The sequence below is a fragment of the Microcebus murinus genome, chromosome X (genome assembly GCF_040939455.1).
Source record: "Microcebus murinus isolate Inina chromosome X, M.murinus_Inina_mat1.0, whole genome shotgun sequence".
Taxonomy (NCBI): Eukaryota; Metazoa; Chordata; class Mammalia; order Primates; family Cheirogaleidae; genus Microcebus; species Microcebus murinus.
In genome coordinates, this window is record NC_134136.1 from 122,164,084 (window position 1) to 122,181,627 (window position 17,544).

At 43.8% G+C, this 17,544-nt stretch overlaps 1 pseudogene; it reads right to left on the minus strand.

Annotated features, from left to right (window-relative positions):
- Positions 1-690: 690 nt before the first annotated feature.
- LOC142866149 (uncharacterized) lies at positions 691-787 on the minus strand (annotated as a pseudogene).
- Between the last annotated feature and the right edge of the window lie 16,757 nt (positions 788-17,544).

A 17,544-nucleotide genomic window follows, 5' to 3' on the forward strand; every position in this document is an offset into this window, starting at 1 on the left:
CTAGAAATATATCCACTATTATTGCCTTGATTTGCATAATTTCATACTATATCTATTTACATACAGTTAATTATATCTAATATATATGAGCATGGATACAAAATGTCCAGGATTCATCAGTACAATCTATATAATACTCATCTTGTAAAATATATTTAAGTATAGCTGTAAACATTTATAAACAATATATAATATTTTTTCTTTCATACAATTAAAATACCATATACACTATTTCACACCCTCATTTCATCTGTTTACCCTTAAAACAATGTTGCTAATGTTATTTCCTTGTTTTGACTTTTTTTCTAAATAATTAGAGACAGGGTCTGGCTATGTAGCCAAGACTGGTCTAACACAGGTACTACAGTAATAGGGTATTGGGCAGGTGGGAGGGGGGAGGGGGGCGGGTATATACATACATAATGAGTGAGATGTGCACCATCTGGGGGATGGTCATGCTGGAGACTCAGACTTGTGGGCAAAGGGGGGGAATGGGCATTTATTGAAACCTTAAAATCTGTACCCCCATAATATGCCGAAATAAAAAAAAAGACTGGTCTCAAAGTCCAGGCCTCAAGCTATCTTCCCCCTTCAGCCTCCCAAAGTGCTGGGATTACAGCCACCTTCCCTAGCCTGGTGAAGTATCTATTCAAACCTTTTCCCCATTTTAATTTTTTTTTTCTTTTTTCATGTCACATGGGTAATGTGCTGAAATGCTAACAAGGTTTGAGGGAGGCACATCTCACACATGAGCATGAATCATCACACTTATGAACTACAAAAGCATCTAGTTTGTTTTATTATTAAGTTTTGAGAGTTCTTTATATATTCTGAATACAAGTCCTTTGTCTGATATGTAATTTGCAAATATTTTCTGCTAGTCTGTAGCTTGTCTTTTCGTTCTTTTAATGGTATCTTTCACAGAGCACAAATTTTTTTTTTTTTTTGAGACAGAGTCTCGCTTTGTTGCCCAGGCTAGAGTGAGTGCCGTGGCGTCAGCCTAGCTCACAGCAACCTCAAACTCCTGGGCTCGAGCGATCCTTCTGTCTCAGCCTCCCGAGTAGCTGGGACTACAGGCATGCGCCACCATGCCCGGCTAATTTTATATATATATATCAGTTGGCCAATTAGTTTCTTTCTATTTATAGTAGAGACGGGGTCTCGCTCTTGCTCAGGCTGGTTTTGAACTCCTGACCTTGAGCAATCCGCCCGCCTCGGCCTCCCAGAGAGCTAGGATTACAGGCGTGAGCCACCGTGCCCGGCCCACAAATTTTTAAATGTTGATGTTTAATTTCATCACTTTTTCCTATTATGGATTATGGTGTTTGGTCATATCTAAGAACTCTTTGTTTAACACTTGGTTACAAAGATTTTCTCCTATGTTTTCTTTTAATAGTTTGATAGTTTTACATTTAGATTTATGATCCAATGAGGCTCATTTTTTTTTTTTGTATATGGATAAGCAATTGTTCCAACACCATTTGTTGGAAAAACTCTCCTGCCACCATTGAATTTCTTTTGCAATTTTGTAAAAAATTAAATGCCAATATTTGTGCAAGTCTATTTTTGAATTCTTTTCCCCTCCCCTCTATTTTTGAATTCTCTATTCTGTTCCATAGATCTAGGAGTCTATCCTTCTAAGTACCACACTGTCTTAATTATTGTGGTTCTGCAGTTAGTCTTAATTATATTTTTAGAAATAGGATCTCACTCTGTCACCCAGGCTCGAGTGCAGTGGCACAATCATAGGTCACCGTAATCTCAAACTCCTGGGCTCAAGCAATCCTCCCATGTCAGCATCCTGAGTAACTAGGGCTACAGGTGCCATCATGCCCGACTATTTTTTTTTTTTTTTGTACAGATAGGTTCTTGCTATGTTGCCCAGGCTGGTCTGAAACTCTTGGCTTCAAGTGATTCTCCTGTTTTGAGCCCCCCAAAGTGCTGGGATTACAGGCATGAGCCACTCGCCTGGTCTTAAATTTAAGTAGTGTGATTCCTCCAACTTTATTCTTCCTTTTCAAAATTTTTTTAGCTATTCTAGTTCCTCTGTGTTCCATATAAAGTTTAGAATCAGTTTGTCTATGTTTACACAAACTGCTACTAGGATTTTGATTGTTATTGTGTTAATACTTCAATCAATTTAAAGAGAACTGACATCTTTCCTATGCCGAGTCTTCCAGTCCCTGAGCACAGTATGTCTTCTCCATTTGTTTAGGCCTTATTGATTTCTTTCAACATTTTGTAGTTTACAGTATATAGTTCCTACACAGATTTTGTTAACTTTAAAACTAAATATTTTATTTTGTTTGAGCTATTGTACTTCTTTTGGTTTCCAATTGTACATTGATATCATATAGAAATATGATTAATTTTTGTTTGTCAACCTTGTATACAGTCACCTGGCTAAGCTTACTTATTAGTTCTAAGAGGTTTTGGGGATTTTTGTAGATTCCTTGAGATTTTTAACATAGACAATCTTGTCTGTGACTAGGGACTGTTTAATTGCTTCCTTTCCAATCTATATGCCTTTTTTCCTTATTCTTGCCTTATTGCACTGGCTAAGACTTCCAGTATTATGTTGACTAGCAATGGTAAAAGTGGATGTCCTTGACTTCTTCCCAGTCTTAGGGTGAAAGCAGTCAGTCTTTCACCATTACAGTGTTGGCTAGAGATATTTTGTAAATGCCCTTTATCAGGTTGAGGAAGTTCGCATTCATTCCTAGTTTGTCATATGTTTTTATCATGAAAATATGTTGGATTTTATCAAATGTCTATTGAGACGATCATGTGATTTTCTTATCCTTTATTCTCTTAATATATTTCATTCCATGATAGATGGAGCTCAGCCATTTCAATCCTTTTGCTTGTGCAAAGAGGGTTCACACACGCCCAGGTACAGAATGGAGGTGCTGATGGGAGGGCAAAACAGTTGGGATGGATGTCTCAGGCTGTCGTTTGCTTCTTTAATCCTTGCAACCCAAGTTTCCTCCATCAACCTAAGTTCCATAAAACATGTGAACAAATGTCTCCCAACCCAGGCCACCACCTATATGAGCCAACGTTGGGGTGAAGTTACAGGAAACTTTAGCCCCATCTGAATCAGATGTAGGCTCAGCCTGGAGAATTGCCTCTGAAGCAAAGGTCTTTGTTTTCCAAAGAAAGTCCTAAAAGGTCCATGGTTTCCTCTAATCTAAATGTGACTTTAGAAGGAGGTGATTTTAGAGGCAGTTTCCTTTTTGTGCCGCAATTCAGCATCATACTGAGAATCAGATAATGTGAAGCAAAATAAATTTGTGAAAAGCATTTAAATTCCATTTAAAAGCAAAATAAATTCCTGTAAAAAAGCAAGAAGATTCAGTTAAATTATAGGCTTTCTGTCTGCACACTTTGACAAACATAAAATTCATAATCAACTTAAGTAACACCCACAGGCCTCTAAGCATTTAATGCTTAGAAATCAAACCTATTTGTAGTAGGTTACCGAATGGCCTGAATTCACCACTCACTGTATCTCTGTTCCTGTGCAAAGCCTCCCATCAAGAAGTGGAGTCTATTTCTCCACCCCTTGAATCTAAGCTGGCCTTAGAACTTGCTTTGGCCCATGGCACAATAGCAACTGTAAGGTAAACAGAGGCCTGGGAAGTGCTTACATATGCTGCTCTTGGGGACAGTAGGCCCAGGCCAGCCTGCTGGAGCAGAGATAAGCCAACCCATTGCAGAACACTGCTAGACCCAGCGGCCTGCCTGCTGCCAGATGTGTGAGCAAGGCTATCCTGTACCCTGCAGCACCAACTGCATAAGCTCGAGCCCAGGAATTTGAAGTTGCAGTGAGCTGTGATGACGCCACTGCACTCCGGCCTGGGCAAAACAGCAAGATTCTGTCTTTAAAAAAGAATAGAAAAAACCACAACAAGATATCACCTCACATCTTTTAGATGCCTATTATTTTTAAACAAGATAATAAATATTGGAGAGGATATGGAGAAACTGGAATCCCTATACATTGTTGATGGGAATGTGAAATTGTGTAGCTGCTATACAGAATCATATTGAGGGTCCTCAAAATAATAAAAATAGAACTACCATATGATCCAGCAATCCTGCTTCTGGGTATATATCCAAAAGAAAGGAAACCACTGTCTCAAAGGGATATCTGCACCCCCCTGTTCACCGCAGCATTATTCACAATAGACACGGTATGGAAACAACCCAAATGTCCATTGAAGAACAAATGGGTAGAGAAAATGTCGTATGTACATACGATGGAATATTATTCAGCCTTAAAAAAGAAGGAAATCCTGCCATATGCAACCACATGGATGAAACCTGGGGACATGATGCTAAGTGTAACAGGCCAGGCACAGAGGAACAAATACAGTCACACCTGCTTAACGTCAGGAATCCGTTCTGAGAAACGCATCGTTGGGTGATTTTGTCGTCGTGTGAACATCATAGACCACACTCACGCAAACTTGGAGGTACTGCCAACTGCCCCCCCCAGGGTATATGGGGTGGCCTTTTGCTCCTAAGCTACAAACCTGCACAGCGTGTGACTGTACTGAGTACTATGGGCAACTATAACACAGCGCTAAGTATTTGTGTATATAAACATAGAAACGGTACAGTAAAAATATGGTATAAAAGATAAAAAGTGGTACCACGAATGGAGCTTGCAGGACTGGAAGTTGCCCTGGGTGAGTAAGTGGTGAGTGAATGTGAAGGCCTAGGACATTACTGTACACCACTGTACTCCTTATAAACACTGTACACTCAGGCTACACCACATTTATAAAAATATTTTTATTTCTCCAATAATAAATTAACCTTAGTTTACTGTAACATTTTTTACTTTAACTTTTTGATTTTTTAAAACTTTTTGACTCTTTTAGGCCGGGTGTGGTGGCTCACGCCTGTAATCCTAGCACTCTGGAAGGCCGAGGTGGGTGGATTACTTGAGGTCAGGAGTTCGAAACCAGCCTGAGCAAGAGCGAGACCCCATCTCTACTATAAATAGAAAGAAATTAATTGGCCAACTAATATGTATAGAAAAAATTAGCCGGGCATGGTGGTGCATGCCTGTAGTCCCAGCTACTTGGGAGGCTGAGGCAGGAGGATCACTTGAGCCCAGGAGATTGAGGCTGCTGTGAGCTAGGCTGACGCCACAGCACTCACTCTAGCCTGGGCAACAAAGCGAGACTATGTCTCAAAAAAAACCCAAAACCTTTTTGACTCTTTTGCAATAACACTCAGGTTAAAGCAGAATGTACAGCTTTACAAAAATATTTTCTTTCTTTATATCCTTATTCTATAAGCTTTTTTCTATTTTTAATTTTTTTTTAATTTTTAAACTTTTTTGTTAAAAATTAAGACACAAATACACACATTAGGCTAGGCCTATACAGGGTCAGGATCATCAATATCACTGTCTTCCACCTCCACCCGTTGTTCCCCTAGAAGGGCTTCAGGGGCGGTAACATCCACAGAGCTGTCATCTCCTATGACAACAATGCTTTCTTCTGGAACACCTCCTGAAGGACCTCCCTGAGGCTATTTTACTGTTAACTTTTTCATAAGTAGAAGGAATACGTGCTACAGTAATGTTTAAAAATATAGTATAGACCCTCCCTCCATAACACTGAATATCTGCTTGTGGTATCCCTAAAGAGGTTAGTGCTTTGGGTTTCACAAAGAATAAAAGTAGATACCAGCGACCAGGCCCGATGGCTCACACCTGTAATCCTAGCACTCTGGGAGGCCAAGGCGGGAGGATCGCTCAAAGTCAGGAGTTCAAAACCAGCCTGAACAAAAACAAGACCCCGTCTCTACTAAAAAAATAGAAAGAAATTATTTGGCCAACTAAAAATATATAGAAAAAGTTAGCTGGGCATGGTGGCTCATGCCTGTAGTCCCAGCTACTTGGGAGACTGAGGCAGGAGGATTGCTTGAGCCCAGGAGTTTGAGGTTGCTGTGAGCTAGGCTGACGCCATGGCACTCTAGCCCGGGCAACAAAGTTGAGACTCTGTCTCAAAAAAAAAAAAAAAAAAGTATAGTGTAGTAAAACATAAACCAGTAACATAGTCGTTTGTTATTCTTATGGAGTGTCATATGCAGTATATAACTGTATGTGCTACACAGTGCTTTTATGCGACCGGCAGGGAGGTAGGTTTGTTTACACCAGCATGGCCACAAACACATGAATAATGCATTGCAATATGACTAGGTGGGTGATAGGAATTTTCAGCTTCACTATGATCTTATGGGACCACCGTTGTACATTTGGTCCATCATCAACTGAACGTCATTATGCAGTGCATGACTGTACTGCATAATTTAACTTATATCTAAAGTATCAAACTCATAGAAACAGAGAGAAGAGGGAAATGAGGAGTTGTTCCTCAGTGGGTGAAAACTTTCAGTTATGCACCATGAAGAAGTTCTAGAGATCTGCTGTACAGCGTAATGCCTGTAGTTAACAATACTGTATTTTTTTTTTTTTTTTTGAGACAGAGTCTCAACTCTGTTGCCCAGGCTAGAGTGCCGTGGTGTCAGCTTAGCTCACAGCAACCTCAAACTCCTGGGCTCAAGCGATCCTCCTGCCTCAGCCTCCCGAGTAGCTGGGACTACAGGCATGCGCCACCATGCCCAGCTAATTTTTCTATTTTTAGTAGAGACCTGAGCTCGAACAATCCACCTGCCTCGGCTTCCCAGAGTGCTAAGATTACAGGTGTGAGCCACCGGCCAGGCCAACAATACTATATTTATTGTATGCCTAAAATTTTGTTGAGAGGATAGATCTCATGTTGTGTTCTTTCCACAATGTGAGAGAGAGAGAGAGAGAACCCAAAACTAGGAGCGATCAACACAGGTTTATCTTGCCCCAGCGACCACAGCAGCAGCAACCATGGTCTGTGCATGGAAGATAAGCCCAGGTCTTCACCCTCGAGCCATAGATAAGAAGCACTGGCTGGGCATGCCGCCACCACCACCTTTCTCCCAACCAAAGATTGACTTCCTCAAGGACCTGTTATTAGAGTTAGAAGAAGCTTTCCTGTGGGTCTTCACAGAGAAACATTTCATTTTCTTGGCCTACGATCTGACCTCCCAGGCTTCCACAAATGCACCATGGCTCTTGTACTATGTCTGTTCCCCCCAAAGCATTACCATAACAGGTGCAGCCATGCCAATTTCTGACACCAAGAAGAGATCTTGGCCCACAGGTGCCCCTGGGCCTTAACACCACCACAAATACATTTTTTTGCCTCTGGCGGGAAATCCCCATCTCTATTCAAAGGTCTGTCAACATCTTACCATGTACCCCCAACTTACTTCCTTATTCCTTCAGCAGCTGTCTCACCCTGTAGCATCTGGAAATCTGGGAGTGTCTTTACCTTCTTCTCACTCTCCTGGTTGGCCTTTGACATCTTCACTCCCATGCTTTTTATTATTTTTATTAAATTTTTATTGACAAACAATAATTGTGGATATTTAGAGGTTGCAATGTGATGTCTTGATTTATGTATATATTGTAGAAAGATTCAATCAAGCTCATCAAGATATCCATCATTGCACCAGTTTATCATGTTTTTTGTGATGAGAACGTTAAAAATCTATTTTAGCAGCCGGGCGCGGTGGCTCACGCCTGTAATCCTAGCACTCTGGGAGGCTGAGGCGGGCGGATTGCTCGAGGTCAGGAGTTCGAAACCAGCCTGAGCAAGAGCGAGACCTCGTCTCTACTATAAATAGAAAGAAATTAATTGGCCAACTAATATATATATAAAATTAGCCGGGCATGGTGGCGCATGCCTGTAGTCCCAGCTACTCGGGGAGGCTGAGGCAGGAGGATTGCTTGAGCCCAGGAGTTTGAGGTTGCTGTGAGCTAGGCTGATGCCACGGCACTCACTCTAGCCTGGGCAACAAGCGAGACTCTGTCTCAAAAAAAAAAAAAAAAAAAAAAATCTATTTTAGCAATCACACCCATTCTTGCTTTCTTCTCTGAAGTTCCAGAGGATGGCCTGCCTTTATTCTGAGACTAAGTCCCTTCTGTTTTTTGAATGTGAAAACAGTGTCCTTTCTTTCATAAAATACTTACAAGTTGAGGCTTTGTTAGTTTGTTTAATGTCCTAACTTGGCAGAATTGAAAGTTGGCAAACCTGTGCCCCCTCTCACACATCCACATCCACAGTTATACCTGGTTTGCTTGGGGGGAGGAAGGAGGATCCATTAGTTTGTAAAAAAGTTTGACTAGTGTCCATAGTATGCATTTAATTTTCTTACATTTCAAAATGTATATATTATATATTAATAACTTATAATAAAGTCACCAATATTCTCTATATTATCTCTGAAAAATAGCAATATTTGCAGAAGGGTGGATTTTCTAAAAGAACAAAACCAAAATAGATAATAGCTCAAAGGGGGGTCCAGTGCTAGGCTTGGCCTGAAAGAAATGGCCAGGGGCAATCTTTGAGGGATGAAGAAGAAACAAGGAGTGGAGAGGTTAGCTAGGGGTTTCTCCAGCTGCTGGAAGCCAAGGGCACTTCTAAGAAAGTGGTTGTCATGTGTTTGATTTTTCACTTCCTGCCCTGTGGCCCAGGCTTGTCATCTTTCTCCCTTGGCCCTACAAACACACAGAAACAGAGAAAAGGACAAGAATTCTGCGAACAATGGAATTAGAACCATAGGTGCCCCACTAGGTGGTAGCTGCCAGGAAGTAAATAATATATAATGTAACAGTTAAAAAAATGATGATGATGATGATGACGGAAGGAGTACAGTGTAGGAAAGCTTGAATTCTTGGCTAATGGGCTTTGTTTAATTAACCACCTGGGATTCAGTCTCAACTACTGTCAAAATCTTATTCTCTGGCAACCCCATTCTTTGCTTTCTACCGTTTCTTAACCCTGTTTCCAAAATGCATGTGTCTCTGCTCAGAATATGTTAAAGAGAAATAGCTTTTCACCCCTATATTGGTTCACTCCGACTCTGCTCTTTTTTTTGTACCCTTGTGCCCTTCTCTTTAAAAAAAAAATTGGTATTTTTACTTAATATTAATGCATGTTGGATTCGGCCAAACAGATGTCTTTACACTACTGGGCCCTTCTGCAATGACAAATTTCCAGACAGGAGATCCCAGGCCTGTTTCATTCTCACAAACTGCCACAGGCAACAAAGTATTTAATAAGTATTTTTTGAAAAACAATCTCAAGTCTCTTTGGAATCACTGGAGAACCGTAACCAAGCAAAGGCTGTAGAATTCAGTCGCTGATTACAGGCCTACAACACATGCAATTTCTCACGTGAAGATTCCAAACATGTCAGTTGGTTAGTAAAGGAATTGATGGAAAGGATGAATTTTCAGTGACATCCCAATGTTTGTTTTCCCCTCTGATTTCAAACACTGACTTTGGTTATTCATTTTCCCCAGAGGGTGGCAGCAGGAGTCTCTTGTATCGCCTGGGGGTTGCCAAGAGGCGACTTTTAGGAGGTCACTCTGAAATGAGCTAACAGATGCAGTTTCTGGTTTGAGAGCACTTAGCCTCAGCTCAGTCGGACAGACCCATGCGCTTCCTCTCCCTTGAGGTGGGGAGGAGGCTGCATGAGGCCCAGGAAGCCCCAGGAGCAGCAGGGAGCAGGGGGGAGCAGCAGAGAGCAGGGGGGAGCAGCAGGGAGAAGGGGCCTGGGCAGGGGGGCAGGGGAAGCAGCAGGGATCCTCCCCAGCTGGTGCCCAATTAGAAAGCCAGGAATTTAACAGAAGGCCAAGAAGACTCACTGAGCCAGGCCTGGAGTTCTCTTTGTTCCATCTCTTTTGCCATGCTGAGAACGGAAAGAGAAAAGCATTGCATGACAAGAATTAATGGTGTCAAACAAATACCCTCAAAAACAGTTTACGAATTGTCCTTCTCTGTAGGAACTGGATGAAGAAGACAAAAGAGTAACGGCTTCCTTTTTACCCTGTAATGACCCCTACATTTGAGAAGACCAAGGGACAGTGTTTTTTACTGTATCCATTCAGCTTGATTCGTGCTCACAAATGTGCAGTTCAGAGACTTTTTGAGGAAGCAGTTTGCAACAAAATGTATAGCTTCCACTGACCATAAACATACCTTATTTATAACCATAGCCTTGTTTATAAACTCAGAATGTCAATATGCCTAAATGACCATGGAATCATTGTTTTGAAATTTGTCTTTCTTTAAAAAATTAACTTTATTTTTTAGAACAATTATATGTTCATAGCAAAATTAAGCAGAAAGTGCTCAATTTCCCCGTATCCCTCCTCCCCCCACACACAGGACGCCTCCCCCACTATCACCACCCCCACCAGAGTGGTATGTTTGTTGCAATTGATGAATATGCCCATTCATTATCACCCCAAGTTTTGGGTTCACATTAGGGTTCCCTCTTGGTGTTGTACATTCTGTGGGTTTGGACAATGTATAATGACATATCCTCACCATTGTATCATAAAGAGTAGTTTCACTGCCCTAAAAATCCTCTGTGCTCCGCCTGTCCCTCCCTCCTCTCAGCCCTTGGAAACTGCTGATCTTTTTTAACTGCCGCTATAGTTTTGTCTGCCCCAGAATGTCATATAGTTGGACTCGCACAGTGTGTAGCCTTTTCAGATTGGCTTCTTTCACTTAGTATTTAATAATATGCATATAAGTTTCCTCCATGTCTTTTCATGGCTTGATAGCTCATTTCCTTTTAGCACTGAATAATATTACATTGTCAGGATGTCCCACAGTTTATCCACTCACCTACTGAAGGACAACTTGGTTGTTTCCAAGTTTTGGCAATTATGAATAAAGCTGCTGTAAACATCCCCGTGCAGATTTTAGCGTAGACATGAGCTTTTAAGTCATTTGGGCAAATACCAAGGAATGCAATTGCTGTGCAGTATGGTAAAAGTGTGTTTAATTTTGTAAGAAACCACAAAACTGTTTTCCAAAGTGGTTGTGCCATTTTGCATTCCTACTAGCAATGAATGAGAGTTCCTGTTGTTTCTCATCCTCGCCAGCATTTGTTGTCAATGTGCTGGGTTTTCACTGTTCTAACAGGTGTGTAGTGGTACCTCATTGTTGCTTTACTTTGCAATTTCTTAATGACATATGATGCTGAGCATCTTGTTGTGTGCTTGTTTGCCATCTGCGCATCTTCTTTGATGAGGTGTCTGTTCAGGTCTTTTGTCCATTTTTAAAACAGGTTGTTCATTTTCTTATTGTTAGTTGGCCAGTTAATTTCTTTCTATTTATAGTAGAGACGGGGTCTCACTCTTGCTCAGGCTGGTTTCCAACTCCTGACCTGGAGCGATCCGCCCGCCTCAGCCTCCCAGAGTGCTAGGATTACAGGTGTGAGCCACCCCGCCTGGCCTTATTCTTTATTTTTATTTTATTTTCTTTTTGTTTTTCTTTTTCTTCTTTTTGGCCCATTCGTGTACTTGTACTTATTCTTTATTTCTAAGCTTAAGATTTTTTTTTTTTTTTTCTTTTTTTTTTTTAGCTTTTTTTTTTTTTTTTTTTTTTTTTTTTTTTTTTTTTGAGATAGAGTCTCACTTTGTTGTCCAGGCTAGAGTGAGTGCCGTGGCGTCAGCCTAGCTCACAGCAACCTCAAACTCCTGGGCTTGAGTGATCCTTCTGCCTCAGCCTCCCGAGTAGCTGGGACTACAGGCATGTGCCACCATGCCCGGCTAATTTTTTTTTATATATATATATCAGTTGGCCAATTAATTTCTTTCTATTTATAGTAGAGACGGGGTCTCGCTCTTGCTCAGGCTGGTTTTGAACTCCTGACCTTGAGCAATCCGCCCGCCTCGGCCTCCCAAGAGCTAGGATTACAGGCGTGAGCCACAGCGCCCGGCCAAGATTTTTTTTTGTATCACCATCAAATTGGTATCAACTGACAACTGACCAACACGTAAGTGCACATATAGTAGTAACATTCATCAGGTGTCAGGAGGGAGGGGTAGGGGGGATGGGTTGCCTAACGGTTGTGGTGTGCACAGTCTTGGGGATGGACACGCTTGAAGCTCTGACTCACGTGGGGCAAAGGTAATATCTGTAACCTAAACATTTGTATCCCTGTAATATGCTGAACTAAAAAACAAAAAGATTTTCTTTGTAAACTCCTGTCTTAATTGTTCTGCTTTTGGGTGTTTCTCAAAAAGAGATTATTGGGCCAGGCATGGTGGCTCACGCCTGTAATCCTAGTACTCTGGAAGGCCGAGGCTGGCGGATCGCTCAAGGTCAGGAGTTTGAAACAAGCCTGAGCAAGAGTGAGACCCCGTCTCTACTATAAATAGAAATAAATTAATTGGCCAACTAATATATATAGAAAAAATTAGCCGGGCATGGTGCCGCATGCTTGTAGTCCCAGCTACTTGGGAGGCTGAGGCAAGAGGATCGCTTGAGCCCAGGAGATTGAGGTTGCTGTGAGCTAGGCTGATGCCATGGCACTCACTCTAGCCTGGGCAACAAAGCAAGACTCTGTCTCAAAAAAAAAAAAAAAAAAAAAGAGATTATATAGTTTATTCTGTGTTTGGTTATACCATACTGTAACCATTAGGACAAGATCCCAGACAAAAACAATGCACCCCTCAGCTCTTACGGCTCCTGATGGAGTATGTTACAAAGCCAGCCACCCTCAGAAACATCCAGTGATGACAAAGTGCCTATGCTGTAACTGAACCTTTGATGTGCTATACCTGGCACCCCCATCCCCTACACACACACATACACACACACACTTAAAATAACACTTTTCCTCAGGACCAGAGCTGATTCAAAGGCTGGCTTGTGTTCTCAGTAGGGGAGCAGCACTGGGCATAGACTTGGAGTTTTCAGGCTAATTAAGGGAAATTTGCCCTGCCTACTGAAGGCAGGGGCCTCAGGGGTCAGGCTTCCTAAAATTTCGGGCACCACGTTAAATGATCAACAGATCTCTCCCTTCCAGCATGTGACTGACCTCAAGGCAGTGAACTGGGGCCCCATTGCTCCATCTATATCATCTACACCTATATCCCTATGAATCATGTATTTATACATATTGATATACACTTTTATGATGCCTGTAATACATACTTCTATTTTAACTTACTATATAAAATGTAAAAATTTCAACCTTCAGAAGAGGTAAGTGGCTACCTCACCAGCGACGTGTACTAAATAACAGGTGTCAATCGCAGCAATCTTGCCCCAACTGACCAGGCCTAATGCTCCCAAACCATCACTTTGTGCACAGAAAACTGGAGAAAGTGTTTATCCCCTTTCACGAGCTGCGTCAAAGGCCCCACCACTTAGGGCTTCTTAGCCGCTGTAAACTTTGGAACTGTTTGTCAGAAGATGTAAAATTATCCAGCGACCACAGGCCGCTCACTGCAATGCACGGTACAAGGAGGACCAGACGCCCACTGTGCCCGTGCTACTCCAGCTGATCCAAACTCAAAGCAACATTTTTCGGTGCGATAAACTGGAGAATAAATGGAAGCAAGAAGGACTGGGGTTTTGCATTCCAGCCCGGACAACAAAGTAAGACTCTGTCTCAAAAAAAAAAAAAAAAAAAAAAAGGACTGGGTGCAGGCAGGAAAACTCTGCTAGGTTCGCTAGGAAGGTTCCAGTGGAAACGCCCTGGTGTGTGACCTCACTAACCCACAACAGTAAGCACCCTCTTCCACCCCTTCCAGGCGAACAATCTGACACATCGAGGCGGTATGGGAACCACCACCTGAAACTCCCAAAGCCGGGCTTCTACGGAACCGGGCACAGGGCTGGGATCCACTGCGCATGCCCCAGGGCAGCGACCAATGGGAGCCCGGCGCGGGGGAGCGGAGGCGGGGCCACGTCTTTCTCGAGCCTCGCGCAGCTTCTGGGAAGAGGTGGGACCAGAATTCAGTCATCGCCCAATCGGAGCCCGCGTTGGCCGGCCTCCGAGCCAATTGCTGCTTGGGTGCGGGAGAGCTGGTTTAAATGAAGGAATCAAGGGGGGCGAAAGGTTAACATGGCGGACGTGAGAGCGTCCGAAGGCCAGCCAGAGAGTGAGAGCCACCCGAGGCGTGTGGGAGTCTGGAGGATGGGACGGGGACGAGCAGTCTGGTCCCCGTGCAACGACGAGGCTCCTCCGGCATTCCTCCTCCACGAACAAAATGATACGTTGCAAGATGGCTACCCCTCCCTAGTGGTACAACCCTGGGTGGACTGTTCCATTTGTGCGTTCCTCCCCCACCCGTTGTGGTCCATTCCAGGCTGCGTCCTTATCAATTATGGGATCACCCAGACGGGAATGGGCCCTCCTGGGACCATAGACAGGGGTTTAGTCACCCCTGGAATTATAGGGGCACATACATTGGGGGGTGGACACTCCTGGGGTGAGGCAGACTGAGGTGCAGGGAGGTAAGGAGCGCCCACCAGGAAGAGTTGGTGGTGGCAATGTAGGGACTAGGAGGGGACCTCTGGTTCCCTGGCCGGTCCGAGGTTGGGCCTCGCTGGGCTGTGTTTTCCGGTGCAGGTGGGGGTGGGGGCAGTAGGTGGGAAATGTCGTTGGTGGGGCCTCCAAGGTTGGCAGGGAAGGCGCCAGGAGCGTGTCACAGCTCCGGAGGGGTGTGGCTGAGCTCCCAGAGTGGACCTCAGAGGGGCTTTGCAGCAGGGGAGAAGGAAGAAAGGGCATATGTTCTGGGTCTCTGACCATCCACCAGTGGTGGAACCTGAAAGTCTGATGGAGGAGGGAGGGGGCAAGGGGGGAATACTAGGCCAAGGGGATGATAGTTTATTTATTCAAGTTACTCAGCTATTTCACAAAACAACAATAATGCATAATTATAACAACATGTGTTAACCTCTGTCCTAATCACTTTCCATGAACCTAAGTCTTCACAACAACTTTAACTACTACCACTATCTTTCCTGTATGGGTGAGAGAACCAAGGCTGTGAAAGGTTGCCCAGAGGTACCCAGCTGAGGAGTGCCAGGGCCAGCGCCAGAGGCAGGCTGTGCAGCTCCAGACTGTGTGGTCTCGCCACTGCGCCATTCATGTCCCTACAGATGTCTCTGCTTTCTCTGCTCACCCTGTCCTCAGCCCATCCCCACCAGGACTGAGGGCCCCTAAAGCACCCATTTGCCCACAGCATCAGTGAACAGTGTTGTTCCACGGTGGGCAGATCTATGCATTCCTACCCCCAAAGGCCAAGAAAGCTCAAAGGCTAAAGAAAGAGGTTTACATATCCAATTTCTCAAAAAGAAACATTTAATAGGGACTTATGGACGGAAGCTATGTCCCATATGGCCAGAAGTGAGACAGTACGGTGGATCCTCCTGCCCTTACCTCTCGCTCCTGGACCCAGGGCTTATATACCATAAGGAAGAAGTCCCCCTGTGTCAGGGGTACGGAGGGCCACAAGGGGCATAAAGGTGAGGGCAGAAGGATGGTGTGGCAATGTAAATTTTGCCATCTTGGCCTCAGATTGGTTTTTTTTGTTTTTTTTGTTTTTTTTGGACAGTCTCGCTTTGTTACCCAAGCTAGAGTGAGTGCTGTGGCGTCAGCCTAGCTCACAGCAACCTCAAACTCCTGGGCTCAAGCAATCCTGCTGCCTCAGCCTCCCGAGTAGCTGGGACTACAGGCATGTGCCACCATGCCTGGCTAATTTTTTCTATATATATTAGTTGGCCAATTAATTATTTTCTATTTATAGTAGAGATGGGGTCTCGCTCAGGCTGGTTTTGAACTCCTGACCTCGAGCAATCCGCCCACCTCGGCCTCCCAGAGTGCTAGGATTACAGGCGTGTGCCACTGCCATCAGTTTGGTTTTAAAAGACAGCAGTTGGACCCTCCCCATGGCTAGGTCTCTTCCATGGACTGAATCAGCGGTGACGGGTGTGGAAGATGCCCCATGTCTTATTATTACTCAGGACATGTGATCTGGATAGCATGATCTGGTTGACAGTAGCTTCCCAGCATGAAGCAAAATAAGCACAAGATATAAATATGAAACAATCCTCCATCTGGTTGCCCCAGCGGGTTGGAGGGGTAGATGATAGGGGAGCATGGGGGTGTGTGGTATAGGTTATTGGATCTGTCCTGGCTCTTGGGGGCTCCTGGTGTTCACTGTATTACTAGGAAGTAAACAGACACTTCTGTTTTTTTTTCTTTCTTTTAACTACTAGACCACCAGGGATAAACAGACACTTCTGTTTCCAACCTTGTGGACTGACTTGTATTAGACCAACTCTCCTGCCGAGAGCAACCAGAAAAGCTGGATTAAGGTTCCTGTTTTTGTTTCTAAATCTATTGCAAGGCCCAGGAGAACAAATTATCTTCAAGGCCATCAGCCCACTGGGTGCTGGCATCCAGAGCAGAAAAAGTTGATGGGGACACATAAAAGTAAAATAAACTAGCTCTAGATTATTGATGTAGCTCAACAGAGCAATCCAACAATATGGGTAATATGAAATAATATTAAAATGATTAATAAAGAGCTGGGCACAGTGGCTCGTACCTGTAATCCCAGCTACTTGGGAAGCTGAGGTGGGAGGAGTCCAACCTGTGCAGTGAGACCCCCATCTCAAAAAAAAAAAAGCTTAAGAAATCACTATAATTTGTACACCCATAATATGCGGAAATAAAAAAAGAGAATGTTTATCACAATACAAAAAAAAAAAAAAGAAAAGAAAGAAATCACTATATTCCATAGTGGGAAAACTCCTATTAGGGACTAAAAGAACAACAATTTCCCTTAGGTTTTTTTATGTAGAGAAACACATTGTTTTTTCTTGACCTCCATGTGGTACCCCACAGGGTGGACTCTACCACCCACAAGCTGTGTGACCTGGGGCAAGTTACTCAGGCTTCTCTGGGCCTCAGCTTCCCTGTCAGAGCAACAGGGATAACAGTAGTAATCACCTCATGGGGTTGCCTGGGAATGTGAGATAAGAAATGTAATCCACTTAGAAAAATCTCAGAAGACACCAGGTCAGATTGGATATCATTAATCCCTCATTCATTCCTTCAATACACATTTATTGTCTGGTTTGTGCCAGATACTGCAGATCTGCTTGGCATACAGTGAGTGCTCAATAAGCAATGTTAAGTGAATGAATGCAACGGCTTTTTAAGGCCAAGTTGGGACCTGCCCTAATGGACAGGTTGAAGGAGCTCCCGGCCTGGAGGTTTGACAGAGTCCGGTGAGTTGTGGCACCATAAACTGAGTTGTGATGGAGAGAGGAGGGAGGGAGGTTGGAACTGCCACACCAGAAGGGGCTTTGGGCCTAGGCTCAGGGAGAGGCTTTGGACCTGCCGGTGCAGGGAGCCATGGAGGTTTCCAGGCAGGACTGGTCTCACCTGGAGATGTGCTTTCCCCTTTCAGGTACCTGGGAATGTCACACCCAGACCTGCTAAGCTCCCCAAAACTGTCCCTGTGCCTGAGAGCTTTATGCTCCCAAACGGCCTACCTCAGGGATGGGGAAACTGAGGCCCAGGGAGGCATGGGGGCTGAGCTAGCATTCACTTGGGGAAAAGTCTGACGTTATCTGGAAAAGTTAGAGGTATAAAGTCTACAAC